At 34.2% G+C, this 14,262-nt stretch overlaps 1 long non-coding RNA gene across 1 annotated transcript in view; it reads left to right on the top strand.

The window, feature by feature from the left end:
- Positions 1–3,919: 3,919 nt before the first annotated feature.
- Positions 3,920–14,262, top strand: part of LOC309624987 — a 223,894-nt gene continuing 213,551 nt past the window's right edge. The window contains exon 1 of the long non-coding RNA XR_014242282.1: positions 3,920–5,155. This is a non-coding gene — a long non-coding RNA (uncharacterized lncRNA). The remainder of the gene's footprint in view (positions 5,156–14,262) is intronic.

The raw sequence follows: 14,262 nt of genomic DNA on the forward strand, positions 1-14,262 counted from the left end.
AGAAAAGGCAGTCAGTTCTTTGCTTACAAATATACAAAACATAAGAGACCCAGGAAGAATTGTTTCCCAACAGGTACTGCATATAGATAGATTACATGAAACATAAACTTGAATTTAAATATTGCTAAATAAATACTGAAACAATTTGAAATCAAATTTGACTGACATGCACTGATTTTATCATCAGGACAAAGATATATAAAACCTATATAAAATAAATAAATACAGGCCCCAAATTTTAAAACACAAGTAATTGTGCTTTTAATTACCTGCCTTTTTTCCACTTCTAGAAAAAGAATATCCTGTGGTATTTACAGAATCAATCAGACTTGGGAGCTAGCCTGTCTGGATTCAGATTCTGGGTTAGCTACTTAACAGTGATATGACGTTAGAAGAGTTTTCTTTCTTTAGCTATTCATTGTTCAACTTCAGTTTTTTCTGTAAAAGAGAGAAGATACTAGTACTCATAGCACCAGCTGTTGCTAAAATTATAAGTGGTAATTCACGTAATGCATATCGTGTAGAACAAAATAAATAATAAATGCTACTTATTGTTATTTCTTCTTTATTGTATGAGTGAATTCAGTGTGCAAGTCACTGAAGCAAACATTGAAAATGCCAAGATATATAAGACACAATCCTTGTTCCTAGGAAGATGATGGTTATTGGATGAGAGAAACAGTCACCAAAAGTTATTTTTATCTTTTTACATATGGTAAAGATATATAGAAAGTACTGTATTTTTATTAAGAAGATTCACAACTTTCTATGCTATATAGGTAAAGAGAAATATAAGTATGATTTATATATTTTTAAGAAAAGATTCAATGGATATTTTAATTTAGCCTAAAAAAACAAGTATTTCATTTTTCACAAAAACACAAAAATAAACCATATTTTGTACTATGGTGTTTTGGAGATTGAATAGCAATTACAATGAGATAATGTCATCGCTTTATTTTTTTAAACCATTTAACTTAGACTTACCGTTAGAATACTCATTCTAAAACTTTACTATGCTGTATATCTTGCTTTATTCTAGCAATTTAGTGAAATAAGAGCAGATGATTCTAACATTTATTTTATTACTGTCTCCTCAAAACAATTTTAAAGGTTTTTTCCTTTTTTATCTGATTTCTTGGAAAATAAATTTATATCTAATTGGGCCTTATATTTAAGTTTTTGTTCTTCTGAATATCTTTGTGCTCTTTCTGGGTTTAGTTGCAGGCTCTGTATTTTTTTTTTTTTTAAATCTCTATCTTGTCCTTAGCACTAACATTCCAAAAAAATACAAGTGAGCTTAATGTTTTCTGATATCACTTCACTTTTTTTTTTTTTTTTTGACAATTTGGCATACCCTGTTTCTTTTACTTGAATTATCCTCCGCCTTCATGATTCAGTTCACACAACTCAGCAAAAATTCTCCTTGATTATCTTAATGCAAACCTAGCCCATATGAACTTCTATAACAATCTTCCATCTTTCATTCATTCATTTTTTTTCATTTAACCAATATTTGTTACACATCAACTATGTGCCAAACACTCTACAATGTACCTAAAAGGGAGATTAAATAAGACACCAACCCATCCTCTCCATGGACTTGAGATTTAGAAGTGAACATCGGTATTTCAACTCATTAGTTTCATTTCGTTTAATGACTTAAAGTAGGTTGTTAGCCATGTGCAAAGGAGCACACAAAGGTGATGAATAAGCTTGTACTTGCAAATAATAAGATATAGTTAATAGATAAAACAGGAAATAAATTCAAGACAGAGGAAGCAGAAGGGGGGAAAAGATAGAGAGTAGTTTAAGAACAGGGTGTGTTTTATTGAAATCATAAGTTGGGTGTGTTTGGAATACAGGTTATGTGATAGGTGAGAAGTTGGCTTGGTTCTCTGGGTATTAGTTTAGGATGGGTCCAGTTATTGGAGAACTGACATTGCATGCTATTATTGTGTTAGATTTATTATTTGGGCAATTTTAAGTAAGATGTGACAAAATCACATTGATTTTGAAGGCATTTGACTCTGACAGTAATACAGAAACTATATATGGGGAAATCTGAGTTACTTAGAACAAGAACAGTTCTGTTTGTCTGATACTACCCTGACTAATGAAAAAAAAAAAAAAAGGACTATTCCCTTCAAAATGTGTTTTCTCAATTTCTCTTTAGGATTGTGTTTTGTACTCCCTTCCTTTTATTTTTTACCTCTTTATATAACAGACACAATGGAGATACTTGAGGTACTTAAGAAGAACAACTGCATGTGAGCAAGCGGAAGAATGGAAGGTGATGAAGTCAGGGGGTTAATGTGGAATTAATAATATATATTATATAATTATATGCAATATGTATTACAACACACACACACATGCAATTACAGAACTAGATCGAATATGTTTGCAATATCGAAAAATAGAAATAGACTATCTCACCTATTAAAATATTTGTTTTACATGTTATATATGATATATAATTTTATAATATTGCATATATTTATAGTCTCTTTGCTTTTGGTATGCAATATTTTTTGGTCTAGTAACTACTTTTATATTAATGTCTTATAAATACACATACTTCCTTGTTGTATAAGATATTGTATATTGGCTTAACAGACATTAATAGATTTACATAGAAATATCTTCTTCTACCTTATTTTTTTTCTAAATATCTGATTTAAAATTTTTTTCATTCCACTTTAATATCTGTAAGGCAGCCAATTCTACTATTTATTTATTCTAGCAATTATCTGTTTTTCCTAGTTTTATTTTTATGTATTGGAGACTGTAATATTTGCATCCATTGTCATCACTCATTCCTAGATTCTTAAAAACATTAAATGCTCACTTCCAGAACACATAATAAATCGTCTTCAAATTTTTCTTACTTACCTATATCTTATTCTAAGAAAGGTTGTATAAGATCAGTATTCCCTGAGTTTTTGCATTTTTATTGTCTGTTTGTTTCATTTATTCTTGAAAGACACTACTGCTTTATAGAAAAACCAGCTATCCTAAAAATGTTACACCATTCTGTTTTGGAATAAAATGTTGCTTTAAAGAACTGATTTTCTTTCCTGTATAAATCACTTGATACGGACATCCAAAATTAATTTTTGATTTTCTTCAAAATTTTTCTGTGTGTTTTAAAATCAACTTTTGTACTGTTACTTGGTTAATATCCACCTTTTGTTACTATATATATATATATGTATATATATATATATATATAGGTGAATGGGTAATAATTCTTACTGATTTTTCATGCTTAAATGAGTTGTGTTTTCCTAGGTTATCAGGAGATACTTAAAGTGATAAAACAGGTTAGCTTTCCCAGTCTAATAACTAATGTACAGATTCCTCCCTTTGTATTTTTACCATGAGATATTGAAAAAATGTCTCTTTGTGAAGTCACATCTCTATCCCTCACAGATAAATCAATTCAAAGGTACTTTCTTTGTACCATTTTTATCTTCCAGAGCTCTACAAACCTTTGCTTTTAAATGGGTCTCTTGTTTCTGAAGAATGTATTTTGCTGCTATACTACATTCTGAGTTTATCTTCCTCTGAACCTCTCTTCCTTCATATTACTTCTGTATATCTGGGAGGCCCAGCATTTGTGCCCACCACTTCTGCTGCCTGCAGTTTGTGGCAAATTTCTATCAATTGGAAAGGAGGTAGTTTTATCTGCACTTTTCAACAGCTTGAAGCTGGTGTGGATTTTGAATTTTGTCAGTTTTCTCAGATTTGTTCACCTGGTAGCTACTCAGCCAAGTACCTCTCTTTTGGGGTATAAATTTTATTGGCAATACTTTCATTCTGAGACTTGTTAAATCTTTCAGTATTGTACTTTCCCTCTATCACTTCTGCAGAGAAGTTGCTGATCCTGGTCACATATGCCTATATGTTCAAGAGTTGATGGGGTTCCTTCTTACCTAGTGTTGTTGAAGATGCCATATATGGATTTTTTTTTTTTTCCTTTTACTCTACAGCCCAGTCTGTTGACTATAGTAAAAAACAGTAATGTTTGTACTATATTTTTGTCAGTGGGAATCTTCAGTGGTATTAAAAGGCATGAAATTGGATGATGCAGCCTAGAAAGTAAACACAGATAAGAGGTCCCCAAGAAACTGTTACCTATATGAATTGGAAAGTGGAAAGGACAGAGTAGAAGACAGCAGTGTAGGAAGTCAAAGAGTTGGCATTTTGGAAACCAAAATTTAAAATGTTTCAATGAGGGTATGCTGCTGATAGGTGAAGTAAGATTAAAAACTAATACAAGATGGGATTGGTTTTATGTTAAAATAGTAAAACACCTCCATAAAAGTTTTAAAATCTGGTGTCACTCTGGTCAATATTGCAGATGCTCAACTCAAGGGTACCCTATTTTTTTTAAGGATTGGTTGCCAATATTTGTCTTAAATATTATAAATGCAAATGATATTTGTGGATTTTCCAATTCATAAGTATTTCTAGACTCCACACTGGAATGAATCATATCCAATAAGTTAGCACAAGGAATAGAATTATGTTTTCATAATGAATTTTTTGTTGTATTGTGCCAGGTATTGATTAATCGCCCTTCAGCTCCACATTCACCCTGTCAGATTGCTCTGTGAAAATGATACTTGACGTTTTAAAGACTTTTTTTTCCATTCCAGGTGGCAGGAAGCTCTGTCAGTAGAAGGGGCTGAAGAGACATTCCAGGAAGAAGGGTTTTTTTCTTCCCAGCACAGGTCTGCTCACTCATAGCAAGCGACTCCTACAAGCACTTTCCCCTCTTCACTGCCCTTTCCTGTGGGACACGGGAGAACAGCACGAAGCAGCCAGAAGCTTCTCCCAGCGCGTAGGCCTTCACCAGGCTCTCTGGTAGCAGTCTCTCAGCTCCTTCAGTGCTTGTAAATTCTCCAGTTCCCAGCTCCTGCTGTGCACGGCTCTGAGCACTCAGCTGTGGGCACCCTCCCCCACCACTTTTCCCGACCCTCAGGCAGTTTTATAGCAGAGTCCCTCGGACCCCTGCGTCACATCCGGCTTCCCCAGTGCCCTGCTTCTGCACTGCATGACAGCCAGCAGCACCCAACAGGGAACGGCTTCCTCTGGCACCCCGGAGGGTAGATTTCTGGCAGGTTCCACCACAAGTGCAACAACACAGGTACTTCTCTGCCATTCAGTGAGTCACAGGGGTGCTTTCTGCAAGACCCGGATGTTGGTCTAGGGGAAGCAGGAGTCTTCCATGGGCATTCTGTCTCAGCCCTAGGGTTAGTGACTGCTTTTTCTATAATTAGAGTTCTCTTTCTTAATAGTCAATCCCTCCTTACTCTAATACTCTAATAATTAATAATTCTTGATATTAAACTTGCCTGTTCAAATTATTGTGTTGTTTCTCTCTCCTGATTGAACATTAAGTATGTATGCAGGACAATGCAAAATTCAGAGTCCACAATTCCATTTATTGATCTTGTACCATAAGTTTAAATTTGACTCTCTCAATATTTTAGCATCATTATGGTTGTAAGCCTAATAATCATCACCATATTTTGTATTGCGTATATAACATGAACCTGGCACTGTTTTAATACATTCATATGGTTATCAAGTCAATTAATCTTTACAAAAAACATGTAAGAAAGATAATATTGTTTTCCTTTCTTTAACAGATGGATTAACTGATAGTAGGTAGGTTAAATAACTTTGTCCAAGATTATGTATCTCAGTTAAGTGACAAAGCTGAGATTCACATACAGTATGTCTGGCTTCAGAGTCTATGTTATCAACACTATGTGTAATTCAATTATTTTTCCTTTTGAATATGTGTTTGTAACAGGGAAGAGGCAAATCAGACTACATGTTGGATCTGTTTCTTTTACTTTAACCTTTGCTTTCTGCTGCTTTTGTTCACTTAAAGGATACTGTCTATACATAATGACTTGCCTCGGGGAACCCTGCCCCTCTGCCTGAATGTTAAACCAAAGTGCCTTTGTTCAGGGAAACATCCGGACCCTGTCCATCTGTGGATGGTTGCAAGAAGAAGAAATTAACACATTCCCCTCCCCAAGGCTGGCCAGTCCATCTGATATTTGCAAAATTTATGGCCTTTTTACTTCCTCATCTCCTCCCCCTCTCTGTGCTATAAAGGAAGCTGGCATCCAAACCCTGATCAGATGATTATTTTGAGACGTTAGTCTGCCGTCTTCTCGGTTTGACGGCTTTCCAAATAAAGTAATATTCCTTCCTCAACACCCCATCTCCGATTTATTGGCCTGTTGTGCCGTGAGCAGAGCGAGCCTGGACTCAGTAACATGTTTATTTTCATTATAGTTAAAAACTAACTGGAAAAAAATGCAGTGTATCCAAATTTCACAAGTCACATACTCAGCTAATTGACTGGCAAATTCTTACTGTCCTGGATTTTCCTTCCTGAGACCTACCACTTATCAGTATTTGGTTTTTGTGTAACTAAGTATGTGTTTTCTGCCTCACTTTGTAGAATATAAGCTGCTTGTGGAAAGAGTCATGCCCATCTCATTCTTCTTTAAAGCTTATTAGCACAGTGCCTGCTTGTGTTTTATGAATAAATGCATAATGGAAAATAAATAATTCTCCCCAATTTTATTTTTATAATTCGTACCTTTAATCTGGAGTAAATTTTTCTTTGGGGGAGAAAAATCTGTTTTTACATGTATGAATAATTAGACTGCACTAAACTTTTAGTTCTTCTCTCTTCACAGGTATGTTAACACCATTCTCTTAAAGGAAGTTCTATTATTTTACTATTAAAGTACTGTCTATATTTAATAGTTTCTAAACAGTTTGTGCTCAGTAAAATTTGTTGATGGATTCTTTAATCTACATTTTTAACTCTAAACAAGGAAGTGTAATGAAGTAATACAATGCATTGCATTTTCTAGGTGTCAGTGCTTGGAATTATGTGTTCCTTCTAATGATGCTATGTTGAGGAAATGGAATGTAAAGTATCATTTTGAGCCCATAAATGTGGCATGTTGCATAATGAAAAAGAAAAAGTGGCAGTTGTTCAGAGAGATGTTGGTGGAGCCTTACAGCAGAATTGTGACAAAGAATACTGAGGGTGAGCTAGAGGATATTTTAAGCCCTGCTCTCATCTCTTTTATTTGTTTCTTCTCTAGTTCCATGTTTTAATTAAAAGAGTAAATTGAAACAGCCTGAATCTTTTAGCACCAATGTTCTCAAGGGATGTTACACAGCCAATTGGGTTAAGAATCAGGCATCTACAACATAGTTTTCAGCCAACTAGTCAATGATTAGCACTCTGGCCCTGGATAAATTTCATAATCCCTTTGCAACAGTTTCAATACTGGCAAAGTGTAATGGCAAGTTTGTCAGCTCACATTCCACTCACTAGGAATAAAACATCTCAAAGCAACACACATGACAAAGGTCTTCTGGATTCACTCCAAACCCAGTACTACAAAGGAACATAGTTGACAGATCTTGATGATTATTTCAAATCAGGATACAAAAATTGTATTAATATTTAAGGGCCTGTAGAAACATTTAATCAAATAATAATGAACATGCAATATTTGGTTGAACAGTAGACTTATATGTATATATGGCAAATAGATTAATCACTTCAGCAGACCAGCTCATTGACACTTTTCACTTTCATTTACCTATTTCTATGTAAGCAATTTGTGAGATTTATAATTTCAGATATGAATGTGGCTTAAAACATCAAGTTGAATTTTGATTTGGACAGCTATGGCCTTCATAAAATTGTTACAGACACATTTTTCTTTAATGTACTCAAGGATCTAAAACAAACAAAATCTACAATTAAAAAATATATATATTATCAAATTAAAGCAAAAACAATCTGTTAGATAAAAGCAACAAAAAAGTTCCAGTTTCTTTACATGCCCTTTTCATATATATTGCTATGGATATTAACTTTGGTTAGATTCCTTGTTCTTACATTATTTTTAAGTAAAGTGGACCTGAAAGCAAAGATCCTGAGGGAATAAGACAGGGTGTACTTAAGAAAAAATATTACATTGTATTACTGCTCAACAATGTTTATTTTGTTTGATACCATGTAGATTTGGAGGAAAACCCTACTATTGCCCTTGTATTTTCCTAACTTTGAACATCATAGATTTGCTTTCACCTCTTTTTAAAGTTTACATAGATGCAGTTATACAAACTATACTCTTATGTATGTCTTCAATCACAACGTTGTATTTGTGAGATTAGTAATATTGCATGAAGTAGTTCAGTCGTTTTTATTGCTAAAATCTAATCTATTAAAGTTAAAACAATTTATTTACCCATTAAAAAAAAAAAAGCAATTTTTTATTCCCCCCAATTCCTTGTTCTGATGGAACTGTACAAGTAATACTAAGGCAGTTCAGATATATATTTTCAAGATAATCTGCACATATGAATTTCTGTTTAACGTATTTATGTAATAATACCTTCTGAATAAACCCATGCCATCATTCATAAGTGGATTCTCTTAAATTGTATAACCCTAGTATTAACACGCTGAAGAACTGGTATTAAAGCAGAGCTGGACTGACCTCTATTCCTTCATCTCCTTTCCTTATACTTCAAATCACTTTTATATTCTGGCTCATTTATGTTTCATAGCTAACATCTTATGTGTGTGTGTGTCTGTATGCTTTAATGAGGAATAAAAAGTTACTTCAACCAGAAGACCCAGATTGGGTTCAACAATCTAGAATTCCTACAGTGCTAGGGAAAAACAAAAAACAAAAAACCAAAACTTACTTAATGAAGTAAAATAACATAGGCATGATAAAGAAGAAAAAATTTTAAAACTTAGAAAGTAAAAAGGAAAGAAAGGAAGCAGAGAAAAAATGAAGATAGGAAGGAAGTGGGAGAGAGAAAAGGAGAAAAAGGATATCATGATTCCTATCAAAAGACAGAATTTATATTTTTAAATACTTTGAGTTGTTTAAGTGACTGTTTGCCTAAGCTAGAGTCATTCTCTTGGAGACAAAATATACTTGTAAGTAAACAGATGGTTAAGGGAAAGGTGAAGAATTGCTCCCATTGTAAGTCACAGGTTTCAGCAGACTGTGAGATACCTTTCCTTTTTTGTGTAAACTTTTTGTCTCCACATGGTTTGACAAGATAGGCTTTAGGCTTTCACCACACTAACAAGTCAAGAAAAGTGTGTACGCTAATTCTGTATATGCTACCATTCAGAGGGCTGTTCACATTCATTACAGACTAACTTGGTCTCACCCTTCAGGTCCTGTTTGATGTCGCACTATGCATCAAGCTTTCTCTGCACCCACAAATTCAGGTAGCGCATCCCACTTTATGACTCCATAAAACATTGTACTTCCCTGTGATATCATTTATCACTGTATATTGCTGATGTCTATTAACTTGCTTTTTCTCCCATTTAATTGTAAGCTAAGCACTAAGGCTATAAAATAATGATAGTGATATGTTTTATAATATATAAAACTTCCTTTATGCCAAGCACAGTTCTTTACACAGATTATAGTCCTAAATTCTTTACATTCATTGAATCCTCACAATGACCCTGGAAGTTAGGTGATATTATTATCTTCTATTCATTAAAGAGAGGGAAACAAATAGAGGTTACATAATTTGCCCGGGGCAGCTAGTAAGTGATTAAGACAGGATTCTCACACAGAAAAGCTGGTACCAGAGACTTTGATCTTAACCATCATAATATTTTGTATCATTATTTTAGCCCTAAGTCACAGCATGAATGTCTGGGACATAATATGCACTCAGTAGATATTGCTCGAAAAATAATAACTCTACTATCAATATTTGCAAATGAAAACTATATGAAAAATAAGTCTTGTATCTTCAGGTATTTTTATTGTCAAAATTTCTCTAAGGATTCTATTTGCTCTACTAGCATTTTGCCATCACAAATGCATTATCTTCCCTTAAATGTATGTTTGAGTTTTCTGTTCTGTTTTTCTTGCTAATTATCTAGACTAGAGGGCAAGGAAAAGAATATCAAGACAACATCTTGTGTAGAGGAATAGTCTGTGGAATTATGCACATGATGATCTTCCCCTGAAAAAGAAGTAAAATTACAGTGTGTTTAAAGTTCATTCACCCATCTCTTAATGCATAAATCTATTCAAAAAATGTTAATTGAACATTTTTAAGCCAGATAACATTTTAAGCCAGATAACATGTTAGACCTTGGACATGTTATGCTTTATAAGAATGAGTTATAAAGCATAGTCTTTCCCTCATGAAACTTAGTAGACTAAGGATGCAAATAAACATAAGTAAAATAAGAAGATATACATGTAATTCTAAACCCTGACAATGTTCTGAAGGGGAAATATGCATAATTGACAAACCATGTATATATAGGGAGCCCACCCTAGGCTGTGAAATCAGGGAAGGTCTAAGTCAGGAAGAAGCAAGAGTAACTAAACAGAGTCTGGAAATGAACTTGGAGAGAATCCTGAAATTACATCACTAAGGGCCTCAGAGGCAGTGTTAATTGTTTTGTGCTTCCTTCTAAGAAAGACAGAAGAGAATTGATGAAGTTTTGGTCAAGGGATGGCATGGTGAAATTGGCATTTCAAAAGGACTGTTCTTGCTCCTGTGTGGAGAACTGATCTGGAATATTCAGCATATATTTATAGCTATTCTCTCCTGCTATTCACAGAAAAGACTATATAAAAGCTAAGTTTAGCAAAACTTTACTGACATTGTTATGCATTTATTAAATATGTGTCTATCTAGTCCTCAAATCACCCTCATCATTAATTCCATTTTTATAGGTGAGGAAAATGAAGCTAAGATTTTGTGTAACTTACCAAATGTAAATTTAGATAGTGTGAAATTTTGTCTCCCTTAAAGCATCTCTGGGCAGTGTCTTGCCAGTGAAAACAGAAAGAATTACTTGAGTGCTATCTAGGAGGTATGGTATGCCAGACTTAGTGACAGATTGATTTGGGGAAGGTCAGAGTGGTGGAGTGGGGAGAAATGTAGAATTGACTCCTAGGTTCTTATTTATGCAACTAGATATGGTTGGTGATGCTTACTGAGTTGGGGAAGAAGAATTAATCTTGCAGAGGAGATAAAAGTTTCAGCAATGGACATGATGTCTGTGGATGGTTTTGAGACATTCAAGGTGCTGTCGCATGTGAGTCAGAGGTGAGACCTGTGACAAAGGAGTTCCTAAGCACTTGGGGGTCCTAAGTATTGATAGCAGTTGTTGGGAAGGGTAGCCAGTGACAAAGGTGTGACTTTCTTAAAGACAAGAATATCCACAGAAGTGAAACTAGGCCTACATTTTTAGAACTTCCGAGATTAAAAGTAGAGCTGTATGTTTGAGAAAAAGTGGCTATAGTTGTGGGAAAAGCTCAGGAAATTACAGATGAGAATGATTCAACTGGAAGAATTATCAAATGTGTAGAATAAAAATATAAAGTCAAGTTATATGAGAAATAAAATATATCTTTAAATTTCAAGTAATAGACGTAATTTCTGACCTTAATGATAGCTCTTTCAGTGTATCGATGGAAATAACAGGCAAGGTAAATTGAGAAGTGAGTGTCAGATAAAGAAATGGATACAGAATATGAGGAACGTGTAGGCATGCTTGATTTTTTTTAATTTAATAAAAACTTTCTGCGTTTAAATTCTAAACGTGAAGGATAAGAGGCCAAGGTGAGGTTGAAGACAGAAGAGGTAGAGTCAATAATATACAAGTCATTAGAGGGTCAGAGAAAATATGATCATGTGCCTAAGAAGAGGAACGGTTCTTCAAGTGAAACAACACTAAATAATAAATAACCATGTCTATATTTAAAATACAGAATGAATCAAAGAAAACTTTTCACTAGTATGTGCAATTACACTGAGAGTGTTTTATTTTCTAAATATAAGTAAACTCCATAGCTTAATCAAGTTAATATATTTGAGCAAATACTAAAGAGACCTCTGCACTTGTAGAGCTCTCTTCTGAAAGTTGTAGAAGACTAGTCTAGACAGATGTATGAGGAGACCAGTGTTAATGAACAAGAATAAGAATTTGTGGTATGACTTCAAACAGTAGAATCTCTGTAGTATATTTCTAGCTTGTTCACATAACATTTTAAGACCATTGATTTCCAGCAAGAAAAGTAAGCAAACTACCTGAAAATCAATGCTTTTAAGTAGTCAAGTTTCTTGTCCTAAAGAAATAAGTAGCTGCTTCCATCCAGACCTGCATGATATACAGGCCTTTAGAGTTTCTTCCACTGGGACCCCGGCTAGGAGAATAGGGAGTGTATTAACATTGTCATGCCTTTTTCCTATACTCGTGTTTGATTGTTTGTTTCCATTTGCATATTTATTTACTTATTAGGTTATAATATCCCCTACACACTAGCCTATCTTCTTTGAGGGCCTAGTATTGAGTACTCTATTTGGTTGACTTATGAAGATAGTACATGGAGGATTTGCATAAATGAACGCCTAATTCACGTTGCTTAAAAATCCATTCTCCAATAAGGTAGCTTAAGAAGAGTGATACAAAATCTTGTTCAAACAAAAAAAATACATGAAAACCCATGCATTTTTATAGGATAAAGACAGATAGGAAGATAAGTATTATATGCACAATTACAATAAACAGGTTTATAATAATATCGGTAAAACAGAATCACAAAAGTTTCTTATATGATGAATACAATAAATAATGGAAACAACTCTACCAAACTGGATTTCTTTGCAATTTTATAAATATCTTGGATTCTGATGGCATTGAAGTTGATAAGCTAATAAACAGATTTAAAGATGTATATTTAACTTAAATATAATATTTTAACTAAAAAATGTATAAATGCACATTTTCCACCAAGCTTTTTATAGGTAAATAATTCCTTTTAACATGAATACATAGTAATAAAACTCTGGCAAAATTTTTGCAGAAAACACATGTACAATGTATCCTCTGCTATTTTCATCTTTTTTCTTTAGAAATGATCAAGAAATTAGACACTCATGAAATAATCTGTGTATAGAATTCTTATATTTTTAGTTAATTTGTCCATCCATTAAATACCTGGCATACATTGCTAGTTTGAAAGGCTTTTTCAAGGTTTTTCTAAATATTTCAACTGTGCTTTTAAGAGAACTAGGGGTCTCTCTTTTTTATTTATTTATGTAATTATTTGGTTGCACTGGGTCTCTTAGTTGCAGCAAGCAGGGTCCTTAGTTGCGGGAGGCAGGCTCCTTAGTTGCGGCATGTGGTCTCCTTAGTTGTGGCGTGCATGTGGGATCTAGTTCCCTGAGCAGGGATTGAACCCAGGCCCCCTGAATTGGGAGCATGGAGTCTTAACCACTGCACTGCCAAGGAAGTCCCTCAACAGTGATTTTATAGAAACACCCTATTTCTTTTCCAAATCCTAATTTATGTAATATTTCATGAGATAGTTTATAATATTTAATGAAATAACTATCAAGTAAATAACTCAACTAAAACTAACAAACAGATTTGAGAGCAGACATTTAGAAAATTCACTCTAATGGGATTAGAAGAGAGCATGAAGTATCCCATTATAAGTGGGTCATGTGAACAGTTTTCAAGGCAGAAATAGAGACACAGATGTAGAGAACAAACGTATGGACACCAAGGGGGGAAAGAGGGATTGGGGTCTGGTGGTGGTGGGATGAATTGGGAGATTGGGATTGATATACCCTAATATGTATAAAATAGATAGCTAATAAGAACCTGCTGTATAAAAAAAAATTCAAATTTAAAAAGCCTGCTGTATAAAAATAAATAACATTTAAAAAAATTTTTTTAAAAAGTGGGTCATGTGATTCATGAATATTAAACATTAATTAATTAATTAATTAAATTTATTTAATTTTTGGCTGTGTTGGCTCTTCGTTGCTACACGTGGGCTTACTCTTGTTGCGGTGAGCAGGGGATCCTCTTCGTTGCGGTGCATGGGCTTCTCATTACGGTGGCTTCTCTTGTTGTGCAGCACGGGCTCTAGGTGCACGGGCTACAGTAGTTGTGGCTTATGGGCTGTAGAAGGCAGGCTCAGTAGTTGTGGTGCACGGGCTTAGTTGCTCCTCAGCATGTAGGATCTTCCCGGACCAGGGCTTGAACCCATGTCCCCTGCATTGGCAGGTGGATTCTTAACCACTGCACCACCAGGGAAGTCCCAGCCTTGGTTTAAATATGTATTTATAGAACTAATATAATACTCGTTTGTCTTTAATGAAAAATGAATTACTTAACACCATCTA

This window comes from Balaenoptera borealis (genome assembly GCF_965194805.1).
Source record: "Balaenoptera borealis genome assembly, chromosome: 3".
In the NCBI taxonomy this organism is placed as follows: domain Eukaryota; kingdom Metazoa; phylum Chordata; class Mammalia; order Artiodactyla; family Balaenopteridae; genus Balaenoptera; species Balaenoptera borealis.